Source organism: Drosophila melanogaster, chromosome 2L (assembly GCF_000001215.4).
Source record: "Drosophila melanogaster chromosome 2L".
Lineage (NCBI taxonomy): Eukaryota > Metazoa > Arthropoda > Insecta > Diptera > Drosophilidae > Drosophila > Drosophila melanogaster.
Genome location: NT_033779.5, coordinates 9,658,519 through 9,681,481, shown reverse-complemented (window position 1 = coordinate 9,681,481; position 22,963 = coordinate 9,658,519). Strand labels below are relative to the sequence as shown.

General features: G+C 41.0%; 2 long non-coding RNA genes across 2 annotated transcripts; both read left to right on the top strand.

Annotated features, from left to right (window-relative positions):
- The first annotated feature begins 10,411 nt into the window (after window positions 1-10,411).
- lncRNA:CR44150 (long non-coding RNA:CR44150) lies at window positions 10,412-11,842 on the top strand. The gene is made up of 2 exons (NR_073749.2): window positions 10,412-10,683; window positions 10,797-11,842. It is a non-coding gene; the product is annotated as a long non-coding RNA:CR44150 (long non-coding RNA).
- A 1,138-nt stretch (window positions 11,843-12,980) lies between these two features.
- Window positions 12,981-17,738, top strand: lncRNA:CR46208 (long non-coding RNA:CR46208). Its single transcript, NR_133075.1, has 3 exons — window positions 12,981-13,029; window positions 15,945-16,380; window positions 17,257-17,738. It is a non-coding gene; the product is annotated as a long non-coding RNA:CR46208 (long non-coding RNA).
- The last annotated feature ends 5,225 nt before the right edge of the window (window positions 17,739-22,963 follow it).

The window sequence follows — 22,963 nt, the reverse complement described above, 5'->3', positions numbered from 1 at the left end:
TATGCATATTCCATATATGAGGGCGAAGAGAGACGAGAAGTGGACACACTTCTTTCCGCAAGTCTAAGGTTATTTATAGCAACACTTTTTCGGCCACACTCCCATTAGCCTCTTGGACTCCATGGCTCCATGGCTCCTTCTGCGGCGGTTGCTCCTTTCGCCAAGTTTGTCCCTAAGTTGGCCAAGACATGCACGAAGGGACAGCTAAGCAGCTTTTTATGATTTGTGTGTGCGAGTGTGCCGCCCGGGGGCCAGGGAATTTTCCTTTATGCAGGCCAGCGACGGAAAATAATAATTCCCGACATGGCCAACTGAACATCGGAACGGGCTTTGTGTGCGAGACATCAAAGAGGAATTTTCGCTATAAATAGACGGGCGGCTCCCAACCGCCATGGGAATGGGAATCTGACTATGAAACTGGTCCGGAAAATGCGATGAATAGTTGGCGGAAATTCGGCTTAAATTTGATGCAAGAGTTGAAGACAGGTGTGTGGCATGGCAGGTCTTGATAAATTCAGTTATATAATGGTGTCATGCGAATAGCGTTTAATACATAAAAAACCAGTATTTCCGTAGAAAAATATTTGCTTGATGCTTTTGCTTAAGATATTCATGGGATTTCCCCTTTAAATTGAGTTTTGTAAATAATTGAATTAGTATAATGGTGTAATTATAGTTAGGTTATATATGTTACTCTTTTCAATAATTGCTTAGTACTAACCCATCTACGGACTTTAAAAAGCTTTAGTATCGATTTCAGCTAAATACGAATATCATTAACGAAACCTTTGACATCGAATTAATAGTATCGGTAGCGTATAATTATATCTATATCGCTTACCGCTTTTTTTATTATTAAATAATGCATGAGCAGTACTTGACTTCAAGCACAAAGTGCTTTTGAATGTATATTACCTTTCACCTCCTGAAATATATTGGCAAAAGGCAAAGAGAAAAGAAAGGAATGGTCAATTGGGTTTACTCCCCAACAATTTCTTCGACCATTTGTGGTTAAGGAACTCTAGGTATATATTGTTTTTGCCTTTGTTGCCAATTGTGCTGGCCCAGCGAAAAGGTGGCAAGCAATTGGATCTGGTAATTGGAAAATAAGTTGCAAATACGTACGCAAACGAGATAAGGACACTTAGGTCTTCGAACCAAAGGAATCCAATCAACTTCTTGACGTTTATTAGTGTTGTGGAAAGCCACGGACAAAATTTCGATTATGCTTGCATAAAATGTACATATATGCCAAAATAATTTATTTAAAATATTCACACAAATGTTTTCGGCGCACAAATGAAATGCTGCGAATAATTTATCTGTGCATTTCTCAGACTTAAATTCTATATTAATCACGAAACTATATTTCGGATGGGCAGACTTAAAATTGCCATAAATCGAGCACAGCATTCCGATGGCGATCGGGCATAAGGGACTAGATATATATGTATATATATATATATTACCGCAAACTGCTGGCAGCTGTGTAAACAAATTCCGTGGGCAGAACACACTCGGGGAAATAGAGTAGAAATGGTGACAGAGGTTGGACACTGGCACGCGTTAATTAAAAGTCTATTCATCAGTCTGGTCTGAATATAATAGCCAAGTTTTTAAAGTGAGCCACCACCACCAGCGTTCCAACTTTGCAAAGTGACAGGGAGGCGAGGCTGTGTGCAAAGATTGATTTATCTGTGGCCTGTTACGTTACCAGTTCACTACGTCGATGCCCCTCTGGAAATGTTCCTCTCAAATTAACCATGCATGTATGCAACTCCCTCCAAAGTGATCGGAATGGAACTCGTCGAAATTGCTGCCCGTTCGCAGTGGATAATTGTTACAATTCACTTTGGCTCCACTGCAATTGCTGTGTTGCATCACCAGACAGAGGGCCCAAATTAGGGGCTCAAAAACAATAGGATAAACCATAATGGCGAACAATCCTTTAAAAAACGTGTTTTATATACACAAATTTATTTGGTTTTATTTTGTTATAAATCTATTGTGTTTAAATAATAATGGGAATGTTTTCTTTTTTTTTTTCATTCCAATATAAATTGTTTCCGTTTCGAAAATGTTCTTCATTAGCTAATTGAATTGTATGTGTAACCACATTTTCGAATTTTTAGTGTACCCATGCACCAGGTGAGCAATTCTAATTATTTATTAACATTGGCATTGTTAGCATTCGATATTGATAAACACCAGCGGATTCTCCAGCTCTCGTCGGGCGAATATATTCGTTTCTAAATGCCAGTCTGGGCCCGCGATTTGGATGCAGCTGAGTCAGCTCGAGTTTTGAATTCATTTTCCGACTGGCTGCACACACAAAGTGACAGAATCACCCGCCGACCACCCCACCCGAAAATCCAAGCCTCCCTACCAACCACCCACTTTCCAGCGAATGCATTCTATGTTCGTAAACCCTTTTGTGGCCGCAACTTTTACGAGCCATTCGAATGCAGCGCTCCAGACTGGAGACCCCTCCGCATTCGAATATGTGCAATTATTTCACTGAATTTACTGGTAATTGAATGAAACGTTGGCTGGGACAAGCGTTGTGATCTGGAGCACGAGAAATGAACAAAAGCTCCGTCGAGCAGCTGATAAGTATGTACAAATGAGTAATTTAATTATATGCAAATTCATACCAAATGAGTTCGCAGTTAATGCGAAAGTTGCTCCCTGCGTGCCTGGATCTAGATATAGAATCGAGTATATTTCGATCATTATAGATGTACCCTGCTTATTCCCGGTGAGTAATAGCCAGCAAATTAATCCAGACATACACGTACAGCAAACGTATATGTATAAACACATAAAATTACTCATAAAATGCTAAATAAAAGTCAAGAAAATCAGCTTAAAATACTTTGCGTATATCTCAGAAAAATATAAAATGAACCGCATATTTTGTCTAGAATATTTCTCCTAAACATTTTTGTTTATTTAAAAAAAAAATGGTATGGCGTATAAAGATGAAGAGGCCAGAAAATGTTAAGGACAAAGAAATAAATTTAAATATTTAATCCCACATTTACCGAAATAAAAAACTACATTTGAAGCAATCCAAAAAGATCAGGGACTTATATACCCAAAGTTTATGTATATACACATACACTTGAAATCGTTTATTTTACCAGTTCCACATAATTGTATTATCAGTTCCATAAACTGAAATTTTATTGACCAAACGTTATTAACAAATTAGATGGCGAGGGGCCAAACAAACAATGGACAATAGAGAATAAACTATTGTATACCCAGCAAGTCAGCGGGGCGCCTGGTAATAGAAGCAAAGTATGCTTTCAAGTATTCACACGCGTGGAAATAAGTGTGATAATTTATTTTACATTATACATTTCATTTCAATTGAACCGTTGATATAATTTCATTTGATCAGGTTACGGTTTGATCGAATTGAATTAACTTACATTGTTGTTAGCAATTCATGTATTTAATAATAGCAATTTTCTAAGGGCAAGTTCGCATTAGTTGGTTTTTTAATAATGGATGAATGCTTTGAAGTTTTCTATTCATTCTATATAAGGTGCTAAGTTATTTGAGCTGTACTTTAAAGTTCGACAAAACTCTGATTAGTGAGCACATAAAACTATATTTTCAGAGTTTCTGTCGTAGAGATTTGATAATTATTGTGTAAACTTTTGTCTAGTTTGTCAAGTTTGTTTTCGTCTGGCGAATGGCTTTTAATTGATGGGCAAAACTTGTTGCCAGTCTGTCAGTTGGGATATTCAATCACTTAGCCGAAATATTTTGGTTGCACTGCGCCTGCGTTAGCCAAAAAAAAAAGGAGTACGACTTGGGAAAGAGATGCCTTCCTAAAAGTGACCAAGATTTGTGAGACCCACAATAATATTTGCAGCTCATGTGGGGTGTTTCTACTGCCATAACAGTCCCAGTTCCCTTGGCCTCTCAAATTTTCCAATATTTCCCCACACCAAAACAGCAGTCAAAATTTGTGACAATTACGTCAATTTCGCGTTGATTTTCCTTCATCTATCTGTATCTGTGGGAAACATCTCAACCGCTTGTGTGTATCCGTGCCGTTGTGCCGTTTTGTATCTGTATCTGCATCTGTATATGTATCTGTATCTGCAGCGCATCTCTTGGCCAGCCATTCATTCAATTCATGCTCACACGTGTGTTTATTTTGCCCCGATTTCAGCGCGGGGGTGGCATGTCAGTCAAAAATCGAGGGGCCAAGTGGGAAACTTGTGAATTCGTGTGGGCTATATTAAGTGTTACGGCATTTGTGGCATTGGCTTTTCGGTTGTTATGCCACACAGATATTTCACTCCTTTTGAGTGCCATTAAATATTAATACAAATTTTAATTCACTTACATATTAGCGAATGAGCAGGCATTATAGTATTTTTTGCTAATGACATTTTGCGGTGTGTGATGAACATGTTTTCATACATTTTGATATTTCAATTTGATTTCACTTTGTTTCAATTATTTTTATTAAGTGACTGCGGTTGTAATCTGAAAGTTCTCTGGTCTAAAATAACCATGACCATCCTCCATCATCAATCAATAGTCAAATTTCAATCCATTCGTCTGTTTCAAATTTAGTTAACAGGTCTTATTTGCGGACACAGGCCATCAGAGTTTTGTGGGCTCTGGTCAGAGTGCTTAATCATGCTCAACGTTAATGTAAATGCAAATAATTATTTTCGCAGATGGGCAGCGAGGGGGAAAATGACCAGGTAGGCAATGATCGAGTAATTAAGAAATGTGGCCGAAAGCAATAGCAACAAGCAAAGCGAAAGCAGACAAATGTCGTAGAGCAATTTACAATTGTTTACTCTCCGTCGGGCCAACAGCCGAGGAATCCAAAGCGTTTTGGGAACGGGTCTTGGATCGATTTTAATGATAGAATATGACAGGCGAGGCGGATAATTTGCTATTGCTTTGGTCCAATCAAAAGGTCAATCAAGTCAAGAAGGTGAACTGTGGTCAACCTGTGTGGGAAACGAGAACTTGGAGTTTATAAAATCGATGTGGAGTCTATTAACCTCGTGAAAATAAAACAACAGATATGGAGTACCCAAACAATTTAAGATTTTCGTTGAGCTGCGATAGCGTGCTTAATTAGAAGCGATGTTAACACGCGACTGAATGCGGCGATAGGCCCACACATTCTCCGGATATCTGTGGGCCAACAATATCTAATTGTATCTGCGTATTTCGCAAATTGAGATAAAAGCCCGGCACACACGGCGTATGAGTTTTTTTTTTTCAGTGAGTACGCAGCCAGCGAATTAACACCCCGCCCCGTTGGATGTCACCATAATTGCCGCGGGCATCGAGATCGCTCCATAAAATTGCGGAGCGGAGAAAAAAAAGAAAAAATAAAAACAGTAAACGTGTTTGGCCCCTAATTTGATTTGCTCGGCTTTGCTGCTTCGATTTAATTGAGCAACTTGGATTTGTGTGTTACCTCGGAATGCGTCTTCACTTCGGGCGTTCGGCGGATGAGCTCATGGCGTTCCACCGATTGCCGGGGGCAACATGTTCCGAATGTCCGTTAATTAGCCGAACACAATCGACTTTTGACTGATTGGCTATGGTGGCGCGTGGCTTTAAATTGATAGATATGTAGTTTACTCACTATTCTCACTATTAAATCATGCCCAATCCAATCAGCGTCCTTCGATTGCATTTGCATACGTCAGAGGACTTAAACCCAGTGAACCGCATGAGAGCCACTAATATTGACAGCGTCAACAGCAGAGACAGCAGCCACAAAAAGGAAGCTGAACACAACAACAATAAAAAAAATAATAATAATAATAAAAACATGCCACTCCAAACGCGTCATTGGCATCAAAATATGCGTAGAAATTAAATGAAATAAATAATCGGGCCAAAAAAGAAGCAGACAGAAATAGAAATAGAAATTATAAATACACCAGCATCTATTGATATATGGAGAGCCAGCTAATCAGACATTCTAGTGGAAAATGTATGCCTAGAAATTCAGTTTGTTTACGATTTCTCTTTCAGCTTGGCTAGGCTAATAATCTGCCGACTATAAACATGTATAAAAACGAATTTCTCAATACATATTTATTTTTTGTGAATGTGCTATTTATATATTCTATTGTATATAGTTACCTAAGCCATTTGTTGTGTAACTTAAATTAGTTAGACTAAGCATAATTACCTAATTACATATTGAGCAATTTATAAGTTTTCATGTTATTAATAGATGTTCTGTCAAGAAAGTTTTACATACCTCATTTAAGTTGTACTGTAAAAGCTGATGTACTTTCCCTTACATAAATTGTTAATTTTAAACTAGTGCCTGTCAAGGTTTATTAATTAGATATACTTTATCTTTACCTGCACGCCCTTTGGAAATTACTTTTCACATTAAACCCATTCATTCATAGTCCTTAATCAATATGCTCGAACTTTGTCTACATTATGGGTAAATTTTAATAACTTTCCACAGGGTTTGGAATCAAACTGGGCAAAGTTTGCTAATTACACATAGCCAACTCGAAAGCTGTTAGCCTGCCAGCTAACCGGGCTAACTGAGGCGATCCCTTCGAGAAATTCGTTGGCAAAAGGGTGGCCCACTCGATTACTATTCAGGCTTGAAAAGCCTCCATAACGTAATGGCTGAACGGGCTGAGTGGGCTGAGTGGTCTGAATGGGTGGTTTGTTGGCCGAGTTGAGTTAAGCCGCCTTGGCCTGCGCTTTTTTTGTAACCTTCTGGGAGGCTTGCTTTCCGCTTCAGTGGTCTTCGATTTCGACTTCGGATTCTGCATCCACTTCCACATCCGCAGCTGCTTCAATTTTCCGTGCCGAGAACTTGGCTAACAAATGAAGCGAAAGCTGAACTTTGGCCGCCTGCAGTTTTATTCGATTCACGCACAGGTGGGCGTGGAGGTGTCCGGATGAATAATGGCATTCCGAATGTGCGTGGGCGGCAAGGGGGCGTGGCAGACGAGCGACGATAAATCAATGAGCGAGAATCCGCTAGGAATGGAGAATGCGCCACCATTGGCGCATACTTAATTAAGTCAATTATTCTAAAGCGATTGCACTGTAAAATGCGAAAATGGCGTTTCAATATGCTTTGCCTGGCAACACGGGGCGTATGCGTAATATGGCCCCACCATTGATGCCTTTTTGCCAGTTACCCTGCCTGTCAGTCAAAGGACACACCTTTGAATCCTTGACCAGTCGACCGTTGTTATCCCTTTTGTGTTCGATTGCGGGTCTATATCCTTGAAACATAATACAATTGCGCAAACCGGACGCCAAAGCAAAGAAGTTGATAAGAGGTTAAAAGGTTCAAAAGAAAGAAAATAAATATTTAAAGTTATTTCCTATTCGCATGCAACTTAATGCGAATTTATTGTATTTTTTATGTTTTCACAATAAATATTATGCACTTGTATAAATCATCTTCTCTTCATTTAATGAAAAAATTTTTTAAATTAATTTAGTTCGTTAAAAAATATCAATGAAATGCCTGCTGCATGTAAGGTTTCGGAACTCATTTTGCGGTTTTTGATGTTTTCTCCCCCGCTGCTCACTTTTTTCCACCGACATATGCCTCGCATAAATAATAATGTTGCAATTATTTATTGCTACCGCATTTTATGAGCCGCAACATGGCGTTCGCTGTGAGCGCTCCAGCAGAGCTAGCAAAAAAAAAAAAAATCATAAGCTCAGCCATAAAATCGAACAATAAATGGCAATCGAAAAATAGGAGCAGCCATGGATTCACCCTATTGATCGAGATGCACAGAATTATCCGCTTGAGGACCCGAAAATTCTCAGATTCCTTAAGATTTCTACGGCAGGCAGAAGCATTCGCCATTTGACTGCAATTTATCAGCTTCAGAGCAATCTAATGGCCATCGCCGGATAATAAGCACATCCGAAATTTGCATATCCCCCCACAGCAACAACGATAGGCGTCGCTGCTGGCGCTTGGCTGCTGCGCTAATCTGCCCCAAAAGTATCACTCCCATCGCAAAGGGGCGGAATTTGTTGCGCGACGGGGTGCCTGCTTATGTGGGTGGCGGTTTTCGGGGGGCGGTCGAGGAAGGTCGCTCGCCAGCAAAATGGGCTGCAAAAAGAGGAAAAACACAAGCCATAGGAGGAAGGTCGGGGAGACAAGCATTTCCGTTACTGGGTGTACTGGTGAAAATGCGCAGCAAATGAAACGAAAATGCAAATGTAACTAAACCGAAAGAAAAGTGGCAAGGAAATGAGTTGAAGCATTCGCTTTGCTGGGAAAACCCAGATGAAAATTGTTTTTTCACCATGGACCAGAACCACACACGCATCATAGTTCGGTTCAAAACCGAAAAACCCAAGGCGTTAATTGGGTTTATTCGTAAATTTCTTTTTGTTTAACAAAAAGTTTTCCATTCGAGTGTGTGTATGAGTGGTGAGTGCTTTTTGTTCGAGTGTTGTTGCTATTGTTGTTGTAATTCGGCTGCCATTTGCATTTCCAATTCCACTTTCGTTGGCTGCTACTGCCGTTGTTGTTGACAGTAAAAATCGAAATCAATAAAACGAAAATTGATGCTTTCAGCCGTAAAACAAAAAACGGAAATTGAAATGTGGTAAAATGACTGAAGGACCAGAGCCACAGTCACGGCTTAACCGGCTCAAAACAAATCCGGCGGGCGGTGAAATTACATTCAGGGCCAACTACGACTGAATTTATTACATCTTCTTCGCATTTACACAGCAAGCAAATATAAACATGGGATTCGATTACCAACTACGCCGAATGTCAAAGGTTCCATGGACGTAATTAAGCCCATATATCTTTATCGGCATATACCATCAATTTGTGATTATTCTCAATTAAAATTCAATCAGTCACCAGCAGCCGCAAAGCGAGTTTAATACTTTCAACGCCCGCAGCTCGAAATCCGAGCAGCCAAACTATAATATTCAGCGACGCCCACAACAAACAATCATATCTTAGGCCGAATATATTATATACATGTGTATCTACATATATGCCCGTCTGTGTGCCGGTGTATGATGCCATTTATTTGCTCAAGATTAGATTAAATGTAGCGCCGTCTACTGCTTAGAATTGCTTAAAAAAGGCGAAAGGAAAACAAAACGGGGCAGCCTCGATTTCGAATATCATAAAAAAGCATGAAAAATGCTCACATTTCAAAAGTGACTTTGACTTATACTTATTATTTTCAATGTCCAGCATATAAAAATGAAATAAAAATTTTTATTTATTTGCGAAAACAATGTCGAAATCATTCAGTCAAAAATGATTAAAAACACATAAAAACAATACTTTTGAATTTTTTTAATGAGAGACTTACTCATAGATTAATTTAAAATTTTAATTTAATTTAAAACTTTTTCAGCACTTAATTGTCTAACACTCATTGTTGAAATCGTTGTGAATGATACTCTCCATTTATTTTGGTAAATTTTGCCTCGAGAGCTCTGTACTTATTTGTATATTACTTGGCCGTCTGTGTGTGTTTATCTAAAAGTTATCTAGATAGCTTGCTCCAGTTTCATTAATCCCCGGACATTATTTGGAAAGCGATTGTATCGCCAACTTAATTTAGCCGAATTGAAAGCCAAAGTGCGCTGCATTTTCTAAAAAGTTGTTGCCACATTCCGATAAAACGCCCACTTGAGTTCGCCAACTTCTCGCTGCCATTTGGAATCATCCAAATCGAGAGTGTCTGACGTTTTGATATTTCGAATGCTGAATTCTGTGGGCAGTGACACAAAAACCGATTCGAATATTTCAACACTGGAAATGCGTAACTTGCAACATGCCAAAAATGGCGACGAGGCGTTGAGGCTCAGACTTACAGCTACGCGTTCTCGCATTCGCCAGATACATTTAGACTGGCTTTGTGCACAAATTTATGATGACGACTCGTTGCTGTTGTTGTTGTTGTTGTTGTTGTTGCCTCTCTCAATATTATTTTTATTTAATTTCTTTGCTTTTTTGATCTTTTTTTTTTGCACTTACTCAATTTTTTTGTCTGGGTTTTTGGCATATTTTTGGTGCTCATAAATTAATATGACGCTCACGTTGGCTTGGGAGACGTGTATGTACGACTGTATGAGCGACCATATCTATAGATATATATCACATATTTTTTCTTTTTTTTTTTATTGTTCAGATTTGAGTTGTTTCTGTTGCTGCTGTTGTGCTGTGCTGGCACGCACAGTGGGCATGTTGTCAAACATCCCTGCGGATGACAAGAATGTTTGCGTTGAGATGCCCACCCACAGAACGATTCCGGCTCTGATTCCGTCCCACTCTATAAACAATCTAATCTGCGTGCCCATTGTGCCCATATGCTAAGTGAATATAAATTGCTCGTAATTAGCTAACAGCAGCTAGTTCGGTTGTTACTGCGCCACATAAAAGTAGAAATAATAAAACTTAATCGTACGTACATCAAATTGAGCATCAAATGAATTTGTACAGAAAATCAAATTTAAATTGCGGGGGAAATGCTTTATGAATGGGGGTTTTCCCCCTAGCCCTCTCAAACCCCCGTCATTCCATGTGCGTAAAGAGTTGAGTACACTCGCTTGTTGTCATTCGAAATTGGAAGTGTGAATTGCTAATGGAAATTACTTTGGCCAAATGACAGCTAACAATGGCCGGGTAATAACTGAAAGGTGAGCACAGAACACAACTGTCAGTTGGATCTAAAAATATTTTAAAATTTCCGATAAGCTGTCACTTCTAGTATATCCCTTACTTTTAGTCACACGGCTTCCGTCTTTCACAGATATCTCTAATCGAGCCACCACCTTTCGATTAGCTGCACTCCAATCAAGGCAGCTTATCTGTTCGTGATTGGCATGATTCCTGCCAGCGGGTGCCCACTGTAATAAATAGTGCCCGAAATGGCACTCAAGTGTCGGCCACTTAATAACGAATTTCTGGCTGCCCGAACAAGTCGTAAAGATGCATCGCAGCTCGGATTGTGGTCCCATCGGAACTGCACTTTAAGAGATGTTTGCAAAAAGAAAGTGAAAGAGCGCAAAGGTCAGCGGTGGGGGGAAATTCAATGTGAAAAGCGGCGATGTCGTGCTGGGTTACAGCGTTTTCAGAAGGGCTTCCCATCTGCATTTTCCTCCTCCATTCACTGACTATTTATTTGTTCTTATTGTTTTTTTTTTTGCTGCTCTTCATAACTGTTGCATATACATATAAATGCGAACCATTGCGTATACTCAATTAATTGAGACAAATTACCCATACGCCGGGTGGGTGAATGACTGTCGAGAGTTCAATTCAGTTTGAATTGAAGTGTTTTACTTTGGTTGTTATTTTTTATTGCATTGTCTGGTTGCACCAACCGAATAAAAATGAAAATTTCGCCATAATAACTTTAATTTGCCCCAATCGATCCAATGGCAATTATTATTAGATTTCGTTTCGTTTTGTTTGATTCTGATTCTGATTTCTGCTCCCATTCGGCAGCACCTTGAACCACATTATTCGCGAAATTGCCCCCACGATGAATCTGCCGCTGGAGCAGGCAGTTCTCAAACTGTCGTGGCTTTCAATCAAACAATCAAATTCGGCTCGCAGTAAGATATATAAGACTATCTGCTGTCTGAACTGGAGTCCCCGACTTGGGCACGCCATCATCATCATCATCATCATCATCCTCCCCCCGAAATCGCCTAGGAGTTGGTTTCGGTCTTGACTCCGTTCAGGTTCTGTTCGGTAGGCAGGTATATACAATATATACTCGTATTTTTGTGCACGCCACTTTATGTAAGCATTAAAACTAGCGCCTGACGAGTACACAAGGTACACAGAAAGAAAACTAATGTAATGTTGAATACTTGTATAAAAAAATAAATAACTACTTGGAAAACTATGCATAAGACATCTTCATCTGAAAAATGGTTCCCTATTGCTTTTTATATTAAAATACATTTTATAAGATTTTCAAATTATGAGATTTGTTTTTTTTTTTCGTGCACAAAAGGCAGCTAGACATTCGCAAAGACACAAATACAGCTGCATGGCTGATAGATACATTTGTATCTACACGTAGCCATGCCGTGCTGTTATTTTTTTGTGCAACTTTTGGCTTTGTTGTTGTTTAATGCAGCCGTTGTTGGTGTTGTTGTTATTGCAATTTGCGAATATTTGTTACAAGGTCAATTCGTTAAACGAAAAGTGCGAACAAAAAACGCAAGCAATATACATTTTTTTTTCATACATATCAGTATGTGAGATAAACCAAGCTGATCCGGAATCGCCGCTCACCACATAGAACTGTATAGTATTTAAAAAAAATACATTTTACCCCCGCAAAAAGAAAGTTCAATTAACGAACTAATTTGAATTGGATTTCGCTAAATTGAAGCCGAGTTGTTGCGCCGGCTGGGGCACTTTGCACGTATCTTCTATGGTGCTGCCTTTGATGCTGTGATGTGGCCAACAGCTGCAACCATTTTGGCCAACCATCCCATTTCTCGGCCGGCAAAGAGCAACAATGAGATGAAAATTTACAAATTGAATTTGCTGTCAGCTGCCAGGATGGATGGTTGACGCAAATGACTTCTTGCCCCTCGGCCCTCCTGCCGCCCAGCCGATGGGGAAATTAATTTTTGTGGCCCAATTCGTTTCGTTTTTGGTACCCTGACACTAAGTGCACCGGAGGATTTAAATGCTACCCCTCCACATTAGATGCAAATGGAGGCCAAATCCGACGGTTAGTTGGCAATTTAGCTGCTCTCCTCACAATGCGTTTGCGTTGCGTTGGCGGTGACTAATTTCTCCGATAATTGCCTGACCAGGCCATAAGATGCAAATGTATCTGCCGCTCACAGCTGTTGCTGCTGCCTGTGATGCGATGACATAATCGAGTGCACAGCTAGCACATGTGCCGACGCATCGTATCTGTATCTGAATGGCCACTTTGTAATTTCTATCGGTCGGTGGCAGGCGTTAATGGAACTTTGTAAAGCGAAAGAAACTGAACAGAGACCTCTTTACACGTATGTTTCTGGTTGAAACCGATTTATTGACTAAGAGTTATTCAACGGTGCGGATGTGCATTTATTGAACTTCAGATATTTTCTGATATTTTCTGATATTATCACCATATGTAATATTGTAAATTGTTCATCTAAATTGAGTTACTTTATATACAGCTAACAATAGTTAGTCAGATAATCAATATGAATGCGTACCGTCTGAATATGGGGCATGATGTAGTGAATACGGCTTAAAGCGCTTGTGTTTCCGTCTCTTTTTTCGTGGCACGCTTCGATTACCGCACTCGGAGGCGGCTGGTTAAGCCACAAAAGCATTTCTGCAGCTTTTGCTGAGCTGGGTGCTGCCGGGTACGCTTCCCTTGCCCCGTGTGGACGCCCACGCCCTTCACCTGAGCATCTAAATGCCTCGGCTTGGCCAAGGGTTAACTCCAATGACGTCAATGGCGGCGGCGTTTGTCAAACGCACTCAGTGGGGCAGAATGGGTGCGTTTTCAAGGGTTTAAGGGGGCGTGCTGCTGACACATTGCAACATGCAACAAGCGGGCTCAACAACACAAAAAGCCGAAGCTGCAAAAATTCAGCCATGCTGAAAGTTTCTGTTGACGTCGTCGTCAACATAGTTGGCAGTTTTGTTGATGCTGTTGCTGCTGCTGTTGCTGCTGCTGTTGCTGTTGCTGCTGCTGTTGATGCTGCTGCTGTTTCTGATGCAGCTGCCGGTTAAGGGTCAGCGAAGAGGGAAGAGTGCAGTTGGGGTGGTCAGGTCAGCCGAAAGTAAAAACTCGTTCCCTTTGGCTGGCCCCAAAATGTTCGTGCTCCAGTGACTGGCTGATGGCTTGTTGCAACGCTTAATGGGCCAACTTTGCCGCAGACAATTTTCCCGCTTGCGGATGAGTTTATTAATTTCATTTTAGCACCGAAAGTCGCTCTTTCGGCGCTTTTTCAACAACAGACCGCTGAAGAGAAAATGGAAATCCTGCCGATGGAGTCGAAATCGGATTATGTACATCGGTTCACGTCCTTTTGTTGAGTTAACCCTTAAACAAAATAGCCATACGATTAAAGTGGATTAAAGTGCCGCGGAATTTAAAATATTCATGTCTATATATTAAATATTTCCATAATGCTTCAGTAAATCAAAACATTCTTTTCTACTGAGTTACACAACTTTTTTCCGTACATACACACAATTACTTTCTCCAAAAATAAAAGGCATTCAAAATATGCACATTTAGTTTTGATAAAACTAGCTTTATTCTACATTAAACTTTAAGCTAAAACCTAGAATAGATTGGCACTCCATCGGACGTTTGTTTTATTTTTGGGGTTCTCTTTCGCTTACCAAGTACTAATGGAATACCCTCCCCTGTTTTTTCGCATCCTTTGAGTACGCAATTAGCTGCGCATTTCACTGGTCCTCCTCCCATTCCGTTGGCCATCTTTATTCCTCTATGGCAGCTGCATTTCCGCAGAAAACGAGCTGGCTTGTTTATGCCACGCCCCCTCAGCTTTTTAGGGACTGCAGCCTCATTTTGGCCATTTATAGCGCGCGTTTCTCGTAATATGCGTCATTCATTTGGTTTTTATTTTTGGCACCGAACAAATTGCCCCCCGAAACCATTGACAAACGTTGCCTGCTTTCGGGCTGCGACGCATTTGAGCGTTTTTTGATAAAACGTCATAACCATGGTCAGCAGGAAAAAAAAGGAACCACAAATGGAGGCGAAGGTTTGAATTGAAGCGGAATGAAGGATGCGGGGGTGCTTGGGGGCCAAGGTCATAATTGTCCTTGAATTCCCCTCCACAGACAACGGAAAAGCGGAAAAAAAAACGATTTTTGGCAAATGCCAAACATTCAAACTATTCGCTGTCCATATTCGCAGCCTTGGAATACTCGCACAAACGTATTGAAAAGCAATCATGGCCAAGATATATGGCCAGTTGGCAGCACAGGGTCAGTGAGCGGGATGGCCATCTTGGCTGGCCAAATGGCCGATTGCAAATGATTCGGCAAATTGAGTTGAGTTGCGTTCCACTGCAGATTAGATTATACCAGTTGGTCCTGACCGAAAAACAGCATAGCTTTAAATTGAATTGGAAATTCAATTAATTAATACAGTACAGGAAATGGGCACATATACATTTGCATAACTCACAGAAAATCCTTCGCAATATTCGTATCTTTGCTTTTAGCTGATTTAGCTGTCTTTCATTTGTCATTCGAGACCATGCCCTTTGGCGGTTTACCATTCAACATTTGTTTTATTTGTTTTATAAGGACCAAAACAGTTGTCCCCAACCTTATGGACCCTGTGTTTGCATCACATTTTTGTGGCATTTCTTCCCTGTCTGTATTCCTTTTGCGTCGCGTCTGTTGGCCAAATTTTCCTTACTCTACAAACCCGGCGTTCGAGGTGATTTCTCAAAACCTCATGATGACGGGACGACTATGGTCCCATTAGCATGTCCTTTTCTATACACTTTCAAGGGGTTGATTTTATTCAGCTTTAGTTTACCCTTGTTATTTGGTAAGCACAAGAAGTTTCCCGATCATATTAAGACATTTGTATAAATTTGTTTTAGGTTCCGCACTTAACACTTAACTTAAGTTGTTGTGTTTTATTTACTTATTAATTGCACTATAATAATATAGCAATAAAAGCTCTTCTTTATTCATTTACTCACCAACTCGTTGATTGCTTTTCAAGAGTACTGTTCACTATTCAATCCATGCCTCAATTTATGACCTCTCATGGATTTGTACATTTTTAAGGGCATTTGATCGACGCCTCGTGTACTTTAATGCTTATTTATAACATTTCCATAATTGTGGGAACGCATTTGAAATGGCTCGCAGTCTGTTTTGTGGCTCGCACTTATCCCCGCGCTCTTACCCGATTTTTCTCTGTTCCTTTTAGCCGTCTGTGTTTGTTGGCCAACACGTGTCAAGGATTAGGGGTTGGCCTGTGGCTGGACTGCTGCTGCCTTGGGTCTGCTTCATTAGCGTGTGTCCATCGGGATTTGAAACCAGACCCACATAATTTGCCCCAACTTTAACCCTTCAATGGGCCAGTACATGGGGGGAGTGGCGGGCCAGTCAAGCGTTTTATCGGCTCGGACCAGCAGTCACTAAAAAGGCTTAAGGGCTGCACAGACCGCAGCTGCCAATGATGCATCGTCATGGAGCCAGCCAGTCAGCCAGCCACCTTGCTCTCCTCCCAGCTGCAGTCCGGAGGCTCCAATCCTGACTGGCATGCGTTCGCATGGTTCACTGGCATATCCGTTTTCGATGCACTCGGAAAAATGCATTACAAGTCATTGAAACTAGTTCTTATTAGTAAATATATGCGTATAGTTTTGAAATCGGTTGTAATATAACAATACATAATATTTATAAAAGCTTATATTTCCATGTGTTTTAGTTAAAGCACCAACAATTAGATTTGTGATTTATTTTGGTAATATTATATTTTTGGGAGTGAACTTGCAACGTCAGTTGCCCCATCCCTCATCCCTATTCTCATTTGACTTACCTTGAGCCTTCGTCGGTCGTCCTGCCTGCAGCAGTTGATCATTTCTGCTCGACTGCAGCCATTGCCAAGGATATAATTCCATTTATTCGCAACTTTTTCCGTTTCCTTTTATGCTGCCTCCATTTTCCTTTTGGCAAGCTTTAAGGTTTTCCTTTTATGTAAGCATTTTTCTACAGCGACTGTGTGATTTATTTGGGCCGAATTTTGTTTTCCACAAATTGATTTCTGTAAGTAATGACGGTTACTTTGGTTTTTAAGGGTTTTTCTGCCAGGAGAAGTACCATTCCCAAGATCCCTGCGATTGATTTACGCAAAGATATCGTGCAATCGGACTCAAACTAGCTTACATAAATTATTTCATATACCAAACCTAACTAAGCCACTCTCCATTTCGTTCATTTATTTCTTTTGGCAGACTTTAGTCTCGCCTTTGCTAAAGCAAAAGCTCCTTCATTCGTTTTCATATTTTCTAATTTCACGAGATCATAAAAACTTATTGCCACACTAAAGGCACAGAAAGTTTTGCTGGCTAAAAATAAATCCACTTGGTAAATTTGTTTGTTTGTGGCATCCCATTAGGCTCGTTTTGTCCTAATATCAATTACCAGGACGGGAGCTAGTCATAACCAGGATCCCGTCGCGTGAAGGCCGTAAAAAGAGAGAGAGAGGAGCCTACAAACCGGAGGGCAGCACAGAGCACAGAGGACATCGGGAGCCGCCGACGAGATGGAGCAGTGGCAAGAGGTGGGGAAAAGCCATTAATGGCCCAAGAGGCGCCTCACTTCTGGGCCAATCATGTGTGGCTAAGTCCTAGGTGACACCAGCAGCTAATAGAACAATGCGAAGCCTATGAAATGGACTGGAGACAGGGATTTACAGGGATGGAGGCAAACTCGTGGCACGAATGCCACATGGCCATGCTCCGGGCATTACTCGTTTTGTCCAGACTCAATTGAGCCCGAATCAATCAGCCATCAACCATGAGCCAACGATGAGCCGGTGAACATGCGTCGCCCTTTCGGCACTCGGAGCTCGACATCAATTAGGAAATGCAATTTCAGGTTTCGATGACTGTTCGTGTGTGTGTGCGGGCCAAGGATTTCGGTGGTCCTCGCTGGACCCTGAACTGGCAATAAATTTAAACAAAACCAATTTTGTGTCGCAAAAAGTTTGTCACCCAACAGAAGGGAACTTTGAACAGGACTATGAATTATTGAGTTGATTGCAGGACACACAAAAATAAATAAAATGTACAACGGACAAATGAAAAATTCCGTTCCCGAAATTGGAAATTGTTGGGCATTACGAAACAAAGGTTATAGCTCAAATAAATTGGACTTTGCATGTATTTATTTAGAGATACAAAAAGGATTAGTGATTAATTTCCACCCATTTTATTTGTCCTGTCATTACTTACATACATCCTAAATATTGTCACTTTAAAGGTTTTAATATTATGCTTTTTTTTGGGCACGCAGTTTGCTGTTTCGGACTTAAAAAAAAGGTCAAAGGTGCAGGGTACTAAAGGCTGTCTCTGACAATCTGGGCGAATTTGTCACTTTATATTTGCCTTAGCGTGCGTATACGCAATGTTGAAGCTGCAGCAGCCAGAGGCATGTCAGCATGGAAATGGCAAGAAAATTCTACATGCATGTACAGTAGAAAATATTGATTTTTCTCACGAAAATATAAATACATACAAACAATAGATTTGGCCATTTCAGAAAAGTAATATAATAAATTTCAGTATCTTAGTCAACTTATTGGATTTTGTAAATATTGATGCTCATGTGACTGGTTCCAAGGAAGCTCCACTGTACCTGCTCGAAGAAACTGAGCTGACAAAGGAAATGTGCGTGGCAAGCGGGTGTCTAAGCTGCGGCACGTTTCGCAGAGAGCTCTAACTAGCAGGAGTCCGTGCCCCTCATGGATCCTTTGTATGGAAGTGCGAGGCTGCCAAATCAGCAAGGCAAAGCAATCGCAGGCACTGAACGCTGGAGACAAGCATAAAAAGCCTGGCAAAGGTCACGAACACAACCTTTTAGCTGCTATTTCAGTGCAGAAATTTATTTTCCCTCGCTCGCTTGGGGCTCCCTCCCATTTTCCTTTCCCCCCTGCCCACGCCTTCCAGCTCCTTCCATTTTCCGCGCCACGCATCAGCGATTTTCACTCACCACTGATAGTTGGTACCGCAGCGGAGAAAGCAGAAGGAGCGGCGAAAGTGAAAAGTGGAGGCGTGGGCCGATGCGAAGGTGAAGTGCCTCCGAAAAGTAGCTGGCAACTCTGGCCAAGGACGCCGCTAGCGTGGATACTTTAAAGAGCAAGCCCGCCTCAAAGGATATCCCTCCTCCTATCCACAGGTTTGATTAGCCACGCTCTGGGATCTGAGATCTCAAAGACATGAAAATTACTTCCAAATTGCGGTTCTGTGCGGTCCCTCAATTTTTTGATGACAAATTTTTAAACAAAAGCTTGTGGAACTTATGTTACGATACTGCATTACTGAAACTACATTCTTATATATCTAATTCCTTTCCATTTGTTGGGCATTGCACATATAAGAACTAGATGCTAATGATTAGGCAAGAGGTATTATTTGTAAAAAAAGAAAGGTTGACTACCCTTTTTGGAACGGCATAAATATGTTCAGGATACGGAACATTGAACAGCTAATCCCAACTAATGAAAACCCGCTCGAACGTTAAATTGAAGGAAACTTTGAGCAAAAGGGTCTGCATCTTAGTAGCAAAAGCCACACAAGCATTTCAAACCTTAAATTACCGAATTTAAAGCCCCAACATGACAGATATCTGTCATTATGAGTTGCCTATATATCTCCTGTGGTCGGGGAAATGGGAATACGTGTCTGGCATTCTCAAGGTTGGATTTTAATGCTTTCTCATCACACCAAAGGCGCCGATGTCTGTATATTGTATGTATATATGTATATGCATATATATACATGTTGGTAAGCTCCATGCAAATATCAGAATGATAACGCACTTCGAAATGAAGGACCTTGGGATGCGGTTGGCTTGCAAATGGAGAAACGGATATGAAGCCGAGCTTCTGCTGTGCCCTTCATTTGGAATAATATTTAAATAGTTTGGCAAATGCAAAGCCATCAAGTACTGTATACCATATACACAGCACACAAACAATATAGGGGGTGTATGAAATGTGCTCGTGTTTGCGTTCTTGTGATTTATGCCTTTCTGCACAAATATTTTCTCATTCATGTTTTTATTTTGGGCTATTTTTGCACGCAACCCAAAATGGGAGGGGGGATCTAAGTATGTATAAGACACAATTTGGGTAATAGACAGGACATCAAGGTGGCGCCAGATTTAAGGGACACAAAATGTGAAATACAATGGTATGCGAAAGCCAACCATTTGCGACACCATGAGCACGGGTTGTAGCCATAAATCTGGCACGAAACAATGAGGACGAAGGACTCGCAAACCTTCACCCCATTAAATTTCGAACACCTGAACCGCAGGCGATTTGTTTCGACTGAAATTGAGTATTTTCGACTGAATCTTAAATGTTTTACTTAACATTTGGCACTTATTTGTATATGGCGCATATTTATTTTAAGACATTCCACCCTTCTTTTCGAGCGAATGAAAACAGTTGCCTACTTCTAGGCGGTGCTCATAATCGCTTAACTTATTCCATCTGAGAGAAATGGTATGGGACGTTGCGGGTGCCTTCCAATAAACGCTTCCGAACTTTGGCCAACGATGTGCGAATGATGGAGTAGAGTGGGCGGAGTGGGTGGATTGGGTTCCAGGTACAGAAGGTTGCTTCCTACGCCATCTTGGGGACCCTTTTTGGGCTTTGTGTGCCGCGTTCGCTCTGCCATAAAAGTCTCGTAATCATTACGAGCCAGCCAGCTGTTTTCCCTGCCACGCGCAGCATCCGAAACAAAACAAAAAGTGCTACAAAAAAAAAAAAAGAAAAACTCAAAGGAGCAAAGAAAAATCAGGCAAAAGGAAATGGCGCTGGCAGGAAAATAACGAAAAAACATTGCTGCCTCCAATGGCTGAAGTTCGTTTCGTTTCGAGCGATTTCGGAGCTTAGCCTTGACTCGCTTACGGCTGACACTGAGCGAAATAAGTTCATTCAACAGTAAATTCTACTTAAGCATACGGGAAAACTAAAAGCCCACTGTGAAAAATATGTGAAGTAGAAACTAATATAGATTTCTCGACTGTGCGATACTCTTTAGCAAGTTAAAAAAAAAAACTTAATAATAAACTTCATAATAATTATTGGTGGTCCCTAAAAGTAAATTCAAAATCTGTTAAGTCTTAGTGCAGCTTAGTCTCTGTCTGGCGGAAGTTAAATATTTTCTCACAGTGTAGAAGAGCGCGCATACGCAATGTGGGCGTGGAGCGCCATCTTGACGACGCCTGTTGTCACTGGCTTGGGTGTCTAATCTTATCTGTTACTTTCGGCTGCCGCTCCCGTGCGTTCGTGTGTGTGTGTGTGTGCGTGTGTATCTGGCTGTATGTGAGTGTGTCCTGGGTCGCCTCCTGAAAGTCATTTAAAATTGTTGTGCACAGAATGTACGAGGAGAGGGGCAGGATTTGGGGCAGTGGGGAGCATTCCTTACTTTTGCCTCCATCACAAACAGTTGAGAATTCCTCCTAATTTGGTCCACGCGACTTTTATGACTTTAGTGCGGCCCCACTTTGCCATTCAATTTCACTTTCTGCAGGAGATTTATCATTAAAAAGGGAAGAGGATTTGATTTAGGCTTGTGGCTTTGTAATTCGCCATTGATTCATATTTTTATACACTTTTTAATGCGTTTTCTTGACTCTGCACGTAAAGTGCTAACAATAAAGGCTATTTTTAGCGCTTTCAGAAATGAGTTTCCAGATCGTGAGAATTTCCTTTAAAGACATACAGACTTTTAAGGAGTTGCTTAAAGAAATCTTAAAAAGCTAATATTATACGCTCATTACCGAGAATTGAGAACGAAGTTTGTGCCGAAACTGACGTGTTTACCCGCTAATCAATAATTTTGCCAAAGGAACTTCCCACAGTGCCATCTAGGACCACATCCTTCAAAGGCCCTGATGCATTCACACCACTTCACACCTCATTAGACAGGAAAAGCTGTCGGTTCCAGGGAAAGCAGTCGACTCTGTTTTTCTGCGAATGCAGCCTTTGAAATGCTTAAAAATAACAATATGAAGGCAACTCGAATCGTTGGGCAATTGATTAATACGGCGTTATTAATGTTCCAGCTATTTTTATCTCAGATGTGGCAGCTGGAAAATGGGAAACGAAGCTGCTCCTAAAAGTCCAACGAGGGCCACGTCTGCCTGTCAAGCGGGAGGACACATATGATGTCTCAATGGAATGGAGGGCGATAATGTGAATGGGCCATGGAAATGTATTTCCCTTACAACTCAGCACTCGAGGCTGTTGTCAATTTCCGCTCTCGTCCTTTTGCCACCTCGCAGTTTCCTTTTCCTCATCGATTGCCTGACAGTCTGTCTCTCTGTCTTTTTGAGTGCGGAAAACTCTTGCACGTGTACAGCTTCTGGTAGAAAAATCAATTAACTTAAATTAATTCCACGAATCCAAAAGTTTCCCCTTTTTGCCAGCCCATCTGTACGTATGCCACCCTCCCCCTTCCCACCCAGATCACCTCACTTCGCCAGCCTTCACATGAGCTTAGCATTGTAAATTTGTTTGCCAGACTTTGGCTAAGCTCATTGGCTGAGAGCTTTGGCTGCTGTAATACCAAATGTTCCGACAATTTAATTTGCATTTTATGCGCCAATCGATTGGATAGACCGGGATGTCGGAATTCAGGAGCTTGGCTTTCGCATAATATGAGGCTGAGGGCTTAGGCCAGCTAGATTCAATTGCCACATGTGGCCTAGGCAAGTGTGTACCTTGATGGGAGGAGAAGCCATCCTTAAATGAACCCGTGTAATTTAAAGGATGTTCAAAGGTTCAATTTATTCGAGGGACGATGAATTTACACCTGTTTTCGTTGATTAAGCTCATGTAGCAATGCAAAAATATATATCTTTCATAAGTCAAATATTTTGTAAATCGCAAAAAAAAAGCATTGCTACAATTGTATTCCCTTCCAAAAATAAAAATGCCCCCTAAATGGCGTCGATTGAGTCCGTCAAAGTAGACAAATGGTAATTAGGCCAACCCCCAGGCTGCTGATCTGCGATACGCACATTTGGCCAAATGGCCATTCGAAACCACGACAGCAAACACACTGAATCACTCAATTATCGTTTAATCAGAATGTGCAATTACCAAATTTTCCAAATGAGTTGATGAATGATGCAAATGGCATCGCATGGAGGACACAAAGAGCATAACTCAACAATTGCATTTCGGTCGTTTGGTGGTGATTAAGG